A 13,257-nucleotide genomic window follows, 5' to 3' on the forward strand; every position below is an offset into this window, starting at 1 on the left:
TACAAAAAAAAAAAAAAAAAATAGATTTTTTGAGATATATTAGGGCAAGGGAAAATATTTCAAAATATCTCAAACGATTTACTACTTCGATGAATCTTATTCTGCGATAGTGTACCGTTGCTCTTGATTCGTTCGGTTGAATCTATGGAAACATTGTGAAAGACTCTAAATAAAGTAATTCTATTTTTAATTTCCTAAGATTCTCGGTACTTCCCTTTGATTCTGGTCTTGGTCCTTCGATACACTGGCGAAGGCGTTTCTGTACGACTGATTGTACAAGTAGTTAATTTCCTTTGTATCGAGCAGCCTGTAATTAGTATAGATTCGTTATCTTGTCGTTTGGTAATGAAATTTTCGCGGGATCGGTCGAGGTTACTCGGAATATGCAATTGAGTTAATACAGATGTTTCCGTATCTATTGCGCTGATTGGTAATAAAAAAGTCGGTAGTCGAATAAGTTAATTAAAAATGACTATCTACATCGTTCCAAATAATTTGTATATCTTTTAGAAAACTTCGCGCCAAATAATTTGGAAGAGCGAAAATTTAAGTAACCAAATGGTTTGTATCGCCTATTAAAAACATTGATACCATAATAATTGTAAAATATAATATTAAAAAGACATTCAAGTAATTTTTAAATACTAATAAAATTTAAATTCCTTTGTCCTTTTTCTTCCTTCCCAGCCAACGTAAATTCACCATATTTCTATAGCTTAATCAAGCAAAAGGGCAATTAAATCGGGTATGACGAGGCTAAATAGTGATTCAACGAGGCGATCGTATTAGATGATAAGATAAGTGGTCATAGTGTCCGGTTAAGCGGCTCGTTTCTTATTAAACGCCTTAACTTTAATCTCGTTCAATTATCGCACGATTAGACTGCGTTGCTTCGCCTGACCTATATCCTCGACGTTGTGTCAGCTTATCCTAAAATTGTTTCCTCGAACACGCACTGGAAAGTTAATTCGACTAGGGTGGCTGATTTAATTAACGACGCGCACGTTCACAAAGATGACGAGCTGAAAGTTGCTCGATTAACAATTTCTTCCCCCGACGTTATTTTTCAATTAATTTAAAGTAAAGCGTGTATAAATATATATATTATATAATAATATGTAATTATATATCATATAATATATATGATGTATTTTTAAACATTGAAATTTCAAATAAACGCACAATTTTTCTATTTGAATATTCATATTTATTATCAGTTATGAATTTGAAGATTGGATAGCTTCTTCTATTAAATTAAGCGAACTATCTCTCGACTAGGAAAGGGTTGTTAAATTATCACGCAAAAATGAGTTAATTAATTTTAAAATTATTTCTTCTAGTGTGTGGCGAAAGGGCGGACTAATTTATTACATAATTCATTTTTAGTAGAAATGTAATCATAAAATCAAAATTAAAATTAATTAAAAAGATGAGTAATTTACTCCCGTGTTAATAAAGGTGTTATTTTCGCTGTGAATAGTTCTGACCGTTAATAAATTAAACAGCAGGTATTTTCATAAGTAATTTTTACTAATAAAGGTACGCAGAAAAGAAGGTTTTTCAAAAATTATCACAGAATCTGATGTAGAAGTATATTAAATTTTGATATTTGAAAAAGAAAATACAACGATAAAGAAAAAGTAAACCGCAATAATTTACTTGCAAACAATATTTCAGAGGAAAAGAATCGACGTGTAATTTAAATTAACTTTTCAAAGCTACTGCAACGAAACGATTTTAACAATAAATCCGTGCAACTGTACTTCACGTTGTGGAAGTTAATTTTGAAAGCAAAACGACGCGGCGCGGTGAATGCGAAGGAAAAGTTGCTCTCTTGTTCATGAAAAATACAGCGACCACTCGAAAGTATAGGCTTGGCTGAAGAACTCGGCAAAGAGAGGAGCAAACTTTTTAGGATACTAAATGTCCAGCTGAGTCCTTCAAGGACCCTATCGATCGAACTTTCTCACGTTTCTAGAACCGAGTTTTCGAGGATCTCTCTAGTGGGGAAGTTGAAGTATCTGTAGAGTAGAGCTCTGTAGAAAGTGATGGAAGGACATACGCTATGGATTTGATTATTTTTTACGTTGTTTTTAAACTTTCGTATCCTTTGTCTTCGAACAATCGAAATACTTTCATTGGCAGTAAATTAGTTTAAAACATCGTCTAAAAGCAAATATTTTTTTACTTTTTACTGATTGCATTAATAAAGCCTTTTATACAACGATAAGGAAATTGTTAATAAACCATATGAAATTTTAGAAGCAAATTCCATAAATTATATAAATCTATAATCTGCAATTTATAAATGCAAGAGAGCCAAGATTATTAACGTAAAGAGTTATTTTTATCGTAGATAAAATATAAAATAAACATAATTGGAGTTATTGTTATTAATTAACTCTCTCGTCTCGTTAGCATCAACTGAATTTATTATCAGTATCCGTTTCCGATTTGTCATACAATCGGCTCATGTTGCGGAATAACTTCACTCGTAGTTGGAGAAACGGCGTATTGAAGGTTTAACCGATTCGGTTAACTTCACTAACCGGTTAACCGAATCGGTCTATTGATTGTTTCGGTCGGTTAAATAGCCGAACTATAGGCAATAACAACTGACCGACTAAGGTTAACCAATTTCAGCAATTTCGAATGGCCGATGTGAAATTTGCGATCGATTCTCCTTCCGAGTATCAATGATTGTAACTTCGATGTTGTACAATGTAAACGCGCTTGCTGATGCAAATGAAATTTTGATGTTTCAATGTAAATTGCATACATGTTATTTTTGTTTCGCTTTTTTCCCCGATATATTCACGATTAAATGAGAGAAACTTCGATGGAGTTAACAATTAACATTTTTGGTAAATAAGATAAATAATTAAGGCAAGGTAATAATCAGGTAAATAATTGTAAAATATCTAAAAGATCGTGTTTCAAACAAGTTTCACAGATTTAAAAAAAATATTTGAATCTAAAGTACAATAAGATAAAATTTATTTTCCAAATTTAAATATATCCACAGATAAGTATCAGAATGGCGAAACATCGGAAACAAGACGTATTAGTTTCAGTTTTAATAACTTTCCATATATTCCTCTAGAATCCCATTTAATAATATAATCGTTATCGCAACAACTGAATATTCCATAATACCAGCATGGCAATTTTATCGTTAGTTATAATTTAAATCATACACAGTTACGTTTCTCTCTGAAACCGGCGAAAACTTTACGAATTTTTCGATTTTACAAATAACGATTCAGCGAATGATTTTCCTTTTTTTCATTTTCGATTAAACAAATAACCACTGGAGAACTAACGTTAACGAGATTTGTTAATGGCTGATAACGAATGTAATTGGTCGCGCGAAAAACAGGCATTCGCGGAGGTGCGGGTTGCGCGAATGGAAAACAATCGGCTATAAAAGTTCTCCGCGCGAGAATATCACGTCGAAAACATGCGATCCGATATCGTTGCATTAAATTTTCTGCGCAACAGTTAAATTTCGTCGAGTTTAATTGACTGCAAGCCTCTACGCGTTCGCACGTGTAAATGACGCGATGCATCGTGTGCTATCGAAGAGCAAAACGATTTTCCGCCATTGTTCCCATAAAATTCTTCTCTCTGCTCTTTTCATATTAATTTACTATCGGTTAGGACAATACGCAGAATACTGCACGTTTGATATCTACGTGCTTTAAAAAGAATGGAAAACAATTCCATTGCCTCACATTTCATTTTGCATTTTGGATTTTTATAAATTTTATACAAGGATCGCTTGACATGTTTCAAAATGTCTAACTTATTCAACTCTCTTTAAGCAGAAGTACTTTGTTATGCTCCTTAGATTATTTGTATTCTTTGTGCCCAGGTTTAATTTCTGACTATTCTAGACTTTACAAAAATTTGCAAAACTTCTGGGATACTTATCATTTAGATAAATCATACAATCGTTCGCAAATTTTCTCGAAAATGAAGTTTCATTCTATATTTTCGATTTATTTTTACACATAGAATCGGCCTTTGCCATCCGTATTGTAACTATTGGGATACCTTCTGTACTTTAATTAGATCTGTTGAAAAGTCACAGTATCCTGATCACAATTTCCCTCGTCCTTATCCGCCTATTCACGGATAAAGGATAAAAAAATATTCTTTAATTACCAAGCAAACTTACCATGAGAAGCCGGCTCGGAGGGGGTTGTAAAAGAAGCTCGCCAGGGTGTTATTAAAATCCCTATGGTGGCAAGCTACATCGATAGAATTTCATTAACGAGTTTCAAAGACGGACACCATCGAATGGTTTAATTCCAGTAGAAAGTTTCGAAGAGGGATCAGGAGAGTAAGTAAAGAGGCTCGAAGTTCGACCGTATCGATGTGAATACAGATTAATATCCTGATGCAAATTTTATCACGTCTATGTTGTTATAATGAATTCTTTGATGGAAAGAAACAGAGCGACTGGCGACTGATTTCGCGCGCGTGAAAGCGTGAAACAAACAATAATAATGGAAATAAAGCACGATCCTGATGTTAATAACTTTGGAGATGTTGTGGAGGAGAAAGAACGTGCGAACCTCGTGATATATCCAAGCACAGGGATGGAAAATGCGAGCAGGGCGAAAACAGTGGTACGCTACTTTAATTTTCATTATTATGAACGCATCTGGATGTATACTTGCTTTCGGTTACAACGAAATGCGGGTGTTGGAAACAAGGAAAGATAGGGATGGGGTAAAGAGCATTTTTTTTACCGAGGGTGAAACTTTTGTTTATGTAACTTTGCTTGTGATACAAGCTTCGTTAATGCTCTATAATGGCGGGAAAAAGTAAGTTTAATTCTCGACTATAGATCATTTTGTCTCTGAGAGGGGACTGAACTTTATTTCGTTATCTATTGTATATTTTGCTTAAAATTTAATAAGACAGTTCAGAAACCTCAGCATTTATGCATCTTCAGTTAAAAGGAAAGTTTATCGTATTTCTTCTTTACTCTACTAGATTTCAATCTTTTTATCGGAGAGGAAATAGTAGACGTACAATACCTGGCGAACGTATTCGTACACTTTTGGAAACAGTATAACTCTTTTAAGATTGGGTTAAACGAGTTTTCCTGAGATGTTAGACATATTAGTTTATTAGGTGATGTATAAAAAGTTCACATTTTACAATTTTTTTATTTGGGCCTGTAACGAAAGTTGAAACAACACATGTTGAAGATTTATATCAGTTATGTGCACGCTAAAAATTTCATTGAAATCGGTTAACGTTGTTACGGGCTATAAACGGTTAAATGCGATGAAAATTGTAGTTTTTCACGACTTTCGGTTTGAAATGTAAAGATTCTTACATCTGTCGATGCTTGTCGCTTGTTTCCGTATGAACCCATTTCGATAACAATTTTAGCATGTACGTGACTGGCATAAATATTCAAAATGTGCTCTTTAGATTCTCATTACAGGCCCAGACAAAAAAGTAGTAGAAAGTGAACTTTTCTCACGTCATCTAATAAACTAACGCTTCTTACGAAAACATAAGTCGTTATTAGGTCCAATTTAAAAACAGTTATCTTGTTTTCAATGGTATACGAAAATCCTCGTCCGATACGGTGCATTTACTTCTTCAAAATGCTTGAATTATCGTAACGATCACGCGTCACTGAATCAACCTGGATAGAGTAAAACCACGTATTTTTGTTAACAACTTGCTGTAACCAACTACACAGCAAATCAAACAATCCTCTGGTCTATATTTCAAACAACATCAATGGTTGCTAGGAAAAAAAGACGAAAAATGTAAAAAAGTTTGAAAAAATAAAAAAGGACGGGCGATAACCGAGAACGAGCAATTTCACAAAAATTCCCATTGATCCTACTCCGCAAACCGACGAAAAAAAAGGGAGGAGAACAAAAATATTTAAATTCGAGAGTTTTCGTGTATCGTTTTGCTTCTAATCTTTCGCGAGAATTCAAGTTGCGTTTTGGAAAGGATTATGCCACGCGTTTCGAAACGCTAAAACAAATCAAACCGTTCGCGGCATGACAACAATTCGGGACGCACGATACAAATATTAATCCGCAAAATTTGCTTCAATCTCGCCTCTGAATTATCGCCGATCGCGAAATAAAACAAATAGAAAACTACAAAAACGAGATGGATAGAAAAACAGAAAAATAGAAGCATAACGAGGCAGAAATAGTCTGGTGTATTTCCGAAATTTCTCGTTTCTAAAAATATCACCTGAACGAGTTGTGCTTATCGAACGAGATTTCCGCATTGAATGCTCGTCTTGTAGTTTCCACACGTTGCCATAGGTTTCAAGGCTAGTGATCGAAACCGGAAATCTTGGGGGATCAGATAGTTTCTGTCGCAAAAAAGCGGCAAAGGAAAGATGGAACTTGCATTTGATTGGACAAAGAGTCGATCCACGGACAATCTGATCGATTGGTGTGCCTGTAGTTCTCTGAGAGGGCTTCCGCTTCCAGTGATTGTAAGCTATCCTTACATTTTGATCATCTTGATGGAGTTTGGATTTGGTGAAAAGATGATGTAAAGTAATATGAAAGTAGGAAGCTAAGTAATGAAGTAGATTTTTCTAACTTTCCACTCACAAGGATTTTCGTTACGAGTACTTTGTTTTAATTTGTCTTGTGCATTTTATATAATAATAACTATGAATAACGTTTATCGTGCTCAATTTAAAATAAAAATTAAGATTAAATGCTCCACAACCAAATTTCCAGTCGAAACTAAAGTTCTCACGGATCTTTTTTACTTAATTTTTATTTTGATGTAACGTCTGAAACTTAACCTTTACTTGTTTGTTATATTTTATATAATAAAAAATTGCAAGATTCAAAATGCAAATTAAAATCAACTATCCTAAAATCAAGCAACCAAATTAAATATTCGAAAAGTGAAAATCAAATTAAATATGACGCAAGGATAGCAGCTGAGAGCGTCGTTGACCGGACTAAACGATACCCAGTGTCATGGAATAACCGAGGTGGCGAGTTTTCAATATGGAATGGTAGCGGGCAATTTCTAAAAGGGATTTCCCCGTCTTTCAAACGTTGCCCTCGAACGCGAGACACGGAAATTCATCCGCGCGAGAAACAACGCCTCGTTTTGCTCGAAATTGTTCCGCGTTCGAAGCTACGTCTTCAGCCGCGATTCGTTCGAAATGAAGCGGAGCAGCAATTTTTCACGGGGCCATTATTTTTAATAAACTACGCGGAAGCTACTCCTGGTACAATCTATCGATTGTGCTTTATTTCCATCGGGCGAGACGAGCAGAGTTCCAGCGTAGTTCGTACTTCGTTTAAAATTACGAGATAGATAGGAACGTAGAAAAATACGATTGTATTTTCGCGTTGTTTCAATTTTTCCTTTTTTTTTTTTTTAAGTATTCTACGTTAGATTAATGTTTTATTATTCAACTTATTAACCGAAGTAGATTAGGGGAAAATATCGGGACGAAATATCGACAGAAAATAATGGCGCACTCAAATCATGAAGGTTAAAAGCTTAGTCCAGATCATGAATTTATATCGTTTCATCAGATTCAAGAATAGCGATCTTTATGCTATTTGAGCATGTTCGAAGTGTCCTTACTGATAAGGATATAAAGCGGATTGCAAATTGGAGCGGCTAAAAGATTGAAGTGGGCTCGAGATACCAGCGATCTTTCGGGTAGAAGAAGCGAGGGTTATATTTGTATAGAAAGTTTACAAGTGAACAATTGTTTCAAGTAGATAATCAATTTTAATCTGGAGAAAAGCTTAGAGTATTGCTTGTTACATTATTTAACGATAATAGTTCCTTTCTAATAATTGGAGAAAAGAGAAGAAAGGGGGAATTGAAACCTATCGTCAGCAGTTCTAGCGTTAAAATAAAAGTCTTAGATTCAAAAACCACTGCATTAAGATCCTTAACTACTTTAATGAACCTTCTCTCCCCATTCAAATTGCTGATAGTGCGCCATCGTCCATTCCATTTGCTGAGACTATCCAAAAAATTCCACCTCGGCACGAACATCTTGCTCGAGAAGAACAAACGTGCTAGATGAAAGATCAGACGTCTGACGATCGAGCAAAGTGGCAGAAGTGAGGTAATTTGATCGATTGCTGCGATCTCCGACTGGTAGTCTAGATTTCTTCTTTGTTCCTCGAGCCAGGAGGGAATAAGATGCACTCGTTGCTTTCGATTCGCGAAAGGGAGACCGGGTTGGGTAAGTACAGCGAATCATTAGGCGATTCTGTGAAAGTTCTGTCAAGCGGTATTGTTATCTGCAGACTGTTAGTCGCGATTCATCGTTATCGCTTGATTCGCTTCAACAGACGGCGTGTTCCCGATAAATCTGAAACGGATGTCATATCGATCCTTGTCGGAACCAATCGTGATTTCACGAACTCTGATCGTCTTAACCTTTCGTGATTCTCGCGCCGTTATCGTGGCTTTCGCGTTAGTTACCATTCAGTTTAAACGCTAGGATTGTCCGGGACAATGTTACGATCGGGAATAATAATCTCGAGAGTTCGACAGATTACTATTATTCCTTAGCAGAATAGGTTTCTAATATATGTACATATACAATATATGTATAGTAGATCGCTGAAATTGGTTAAAGCAAAAGCAAGGAAAAGATATTTGATGTTATATGCCCAAAAAAATATGATTTGGCCAAAAGTTGCAAGAACGAAGTAGAGACGAACAATTCATAAAACTTTCGGTTGCCAGAAACAATAAGGGAGAATGAAATAAGAAAGAAAATTGCTTACATAATTTTCTTGAGAAAACACGAATAACTAAAACACAGGTAAACACAAACATAAACAGCATATCTGTTTTAAATGATCGAAATCCTCCATTAGGGCGCATGATAGCGTCAAAGTCTTTGAAATCACTAGCAGTTATTAGAATCGATCTCATTCGCAGCTGTCTCGCGTGGAAACAGATAAATACAGACGAGGGTACATTCATCGTTGGTTTGACGTCGAATCGCGACGGGCCACTTATACGTATTTACGGTGCAATTCAGCGACTTAGTTAATTGGCTACGTAGATCGCGGCCTAGATGCGTTTGTGGCGATGACCCGATTCCCTTAGGAGCAATTAGACGCCGTTTGGATGTGACTGAAACCGCACAGAGGCTTCCACTACCGATCGATCGGCCAAGAGATAGGGAACGATCGATTTTGTTCGAACAATGGATCACCGACAGTCCCAGACGATGTAATTTGTCATGCCGTAGTGGTTGCACGAAACCTATTCTTGAACTTTGGTAGGCCTCGAATTCTAACAAAAGATGTATAGAAGTTTAGCAATAGAGGTATTGTTGCTACCTCATTTCTAATGACAAGAGATTTACGAGGTTTCTTTTATACTTGGATGTTGCAATTCGTTATACCTTTGCACTGGACAGAATCTATTTATAGATCTTGTATTCTAACCGTAGATGCACAGCAAATTAGAAATAGAGTATTGCTACTAGGTAATTTATAAAATAGAAAAATCTCTAAAATTTCTCTTATCATTAAATTACACTTATCACATTTTATCTGGGTGTCTTCGTGACTGCACAAAATATATATTTCGTCTTTCGTACACCTTATAGCGGTGAAAGTATAGAAATATAGCAATAAAAGTATCGTAGCTGGATAATTTCTAGAGGTGGAAGATTTATGAAATATCTTTTGCATTTCAATGATGTTAATTCTTTGTCATATCTTTCGACTTGTAATCTATCTGCATTACAACATTCTTACGCTGTTATCGACAATTGCCACTTGAGTGTTCCACTCACCTAAGACCTCGGTGAGTATTCTCGTAACAACGTCTTCGCTTTCCGCGATATTCGTCAGACGATACGCATTCCCAGAAATCCTAGATTCCTGAACTACGAACCAACAAATCCGGACATTGTCGAAAAGGAAGGGAAAATAGCTGGAAACTCGAAGGTGTCTTCGTCGGCAGGCGGCCAACATGCAAATCCTCTGCGTCGAGGTTCCCAGTTTATCCATATTAATGCTCCTAATTAAGCCGTAGATAGGTTCGTTCATACTTCACGCGCTTCTTAGTTCTTGCGGCGTTGATAAACTGGCACAAATAACGGTTCGCAAACGCTGGAATGGATTTGGGTAAAGTGCTCTTTCATGGAGCAGTATACTAAACGATAAATGATTGAAGCGTTCGTTTCGTACTTTAGTATTCGTTTCAGAGCTTGAAGTTAAATTTAAAGTAATCTTAAAGGATCACATACGGATATGTGAGTAGTGAACGTTATCTAAACATAATTAGGCAAAGCGAAACTAATTATATTTAAAATGATGATCTTTAACTCCAACTACAAATTACAATTTTGCGACGAACGACAAATTCGTAACCGAAGAATAGTACTATTCTCTGTTGAAAAAAATACGTGATCTTCGTTAACACCGGAATATAGCAATTGTTCGATGGCGCCTCGCGTGCTTCCGATTTGTTCGCGCGGCTTCATTACGCCTCGTAATTGCTCCGCTAATTAATTACATCAACTTCGTAGCCCGTACAGAACTTCCGTCTGCCGAGTCGCATACGAGCGCATCCGAACATCAATAGATAATACGTGTGTTTGCGTATTCGCTCGCGAATGGATCGGTGAGTAACACAAAGCGATTAATGCCATTCATCACCATCAATCTTTTGGAATTCCGTATGTGTAATTAATAATTTTCTGCGTTTGATTTCGTTGCATCGCATGAACTCGACATTTTCTAAAGCCGTTTATTATCAATTTTTAGGTTACCTATTTTTTGAATTCTTTTAAATACGATGATACAATTTTTGTATCGCTTCTATTTTACAACTTTTACATGGTAAGAAACTATTCTACTCTAGATATTATAAATATAAGAGTCTTTAAAAAGGCAGCACACCTGTTATTTTTTTAACGCCTGATAAATATAAAAAATACGGGACTCAATCCTTTTAAGAGTATTGACAATACGATCCAAGGACAGATATTATCCAGGGGAACATTTAGAAAAATTGCTGAACTATTACAATTTTTTTGACATCATCGAGACCCATTGGAGTTTAATTATGAATCGCCTATATTTTTTTCAAATTTAAGCCAATTAAAAGAAATATCGACACGAAAGAGTTAAACAACACGTGTCTTTAGAGCAGTAGCGCTTAAGACACTCCTCATAAAAGTAATAACGTTCAATATAGCTCTCTGAAAAAATGTTGACGAATTTACGTTATTAATATTTTTATATTAATATCGTTATTAATATTTGATTTAAACGCACAGAAAGTGATATCATCAACGAAGCATGTTGCAGAATCGATCGCATATAATTCACTCGCTTCTCCTTTTCTCTGTTTCAGCTTTTTCCCGTGTTTGGAAGAGCAAAAGGAAACAAATTGCGCCACTGATTCCTGGTAAGTTGCGTTTTTTACGCTAGTAATTTTCGACAACGAACGTCGCGAAATTGGAGTTGTGTCAGTCCCTCTCGTTAATCGAGAATATTTTACGCTACTATGGGATTCGTTTATTTCACTGTTTACTCGTCAATAACCGGGAACCGTTCATTCTACGGCGTACAGTGCAGGAGATTAAAGCGCGTTCCACCTACGTCGCGATAGATTGCCCCTGAAAGCGTTTTAGATGCGTTGCACGACTCGGAATCGTTGGCCTGTTTTTCTTCCGTCGTCTACCATTTGCTTCTTGCGTGGAACGATATTAGATAGCGATAGGCAAAGAAGAGTGATTTTCCTGCGGAAGATAAATTGAATATAATGGATGGATTTTTTACTTGTTTGGTAGATAAAATGGTAAAAAATATTAGGTCGATTTGAAAATTTTCGCAGTTTGAACCTTTATGCGAATAATATGTGTTTAAGCTTGTGTGCGTAAGACACTATAAAGAAATCATCAATTCAAACACTGAATGTCAAGTAAAATAAAATTAAAATATTTAACTTCTTGTGTTACACGATTCTATTTTTTACACGTATAATTTACATACGCTTTTCGTCGTAAATGTCAATGAATTACCAAAGTTGAAGTTCTTTGAGGTTTAGTAGGTTATAAAATTGCTTGTAAAAATAAGAGACGATACTTCGAAAGATAATTTAAAAGAAAATGCACAAACAATACTGATGATAATAAAAAAAAGGAAGAAAGTAAAATTAAAAACATGTATAAGAAATTTATTTAAATTCAGTATAGTTTATTAATAGAATAGAATAAAATTATTCCTCATTCATAATTTTTCTTCTATGTGCAAATACCAATTCGATATTTCTCGCAATCGAAAGTTCCGTTTAAAATATCCAATACATTTTTATTGCAGAACTCTTGCGAACAACGATTCTTTTAAACAATTTCAATTTGTCGCTAAAATATTTTGCTATCTTTCTCGTTTCTCTATATAAAATTAATATACGATATAATAAAATAGAATACATATAATATAACACACTACAAATATAACTTCCAAGATATTCCTTAAAAACTCAAAACTCTTTTTGAAATTTATCTTATTCTGCAAATATCCGTATTTTGCACAAATCCTTGACAGGCTGCAAGCACGTGAACGGTAAGGAAGGAAATATTACCGTTCGTACGGTGCACACGCTTATATTCAATAGTTTATGGAGACGAAATATGCCGCGTAATAAAGTTTCGCTGTCAACGCGCGGGGAAAATCGCGTTCACAACCGAATGATCGATGCTCCTCGTAAATCGATTCTGAATGGTATTCATGACTTTGCAGAGCAACATCGTTTGTCCCTTGTTGCGTACGATAATCGTGGATAGATGGAGTATTGCGATGGAAAAGTACATTTTAAGTTGAAAACTTCAATTTCTTAGAAATGTCGATCGGCCTATGCAGTAATAATTTGATCAATTAAGAACAATACGCTATTCGTGTTATAATTAACACGTTAACGCCGGCGTGCACCATCGGCGGTTCACACGTGTCTGTCCCGTAAGGTGGCGTGCACTACCGATGGGTCACTCGAGTTTGTTCCGTGAGACGGCGTGCAACGCGATGGGTCACACATGTATTTCACAAAATAGGTAGTACAAAATAGGTTTATATTATTTTATTTCGACATTACAACACAGCTGTGATTTTTGGAAGTAGCTAACATACATACTGGCCTTTTGTAAGTCCATTTTAAAAATTTAACGTAACCTGACACTATTTTCGTCGTGCATGTTGCTTACGCGCGCCGTCGTTCTCCGACAAATACGCATGA

At 35.6% G+C, this 13,257-nt stretch overlaps 1 protein-coding gene across 2 annotated transcripts in view; it reads left to right on the top strand.

Moving 5' to 3' along the window:
* The window catches only part of LOC126865303 (cysteine-rich secretory protein 2-like), a 94,349-nt gene that overhangs the window by 29,335 nt on the left and 51,757 nt on the right, over nt 1-13,257 (top strand). For both annotated transcript variants that reach the window (XM_050617699.1, XM_050617698.1), the window contains exon 2: nt 11,377-11,430. The gene's annotated coding sequence lies outside the window, so the exon portion shown is untranslated. The remainder of the gene's footprint in view (nt 1-11,376; nt 11,431-13,257) is intronic.

The sequence above is a fragment of the Bombus huntii genome, chromosome 4, assembly GCF_024542735.1.
Source record: "Bombus huntii isolate Logan2020A chromosome 4, iyBomHunt1.1, whole genome shotgun sequence".
NCBI lineage: Eukaryota > Metazoa > Arthropoda > Insecta > Hymenoptera > Apidae > Bombus > Bombus huntii.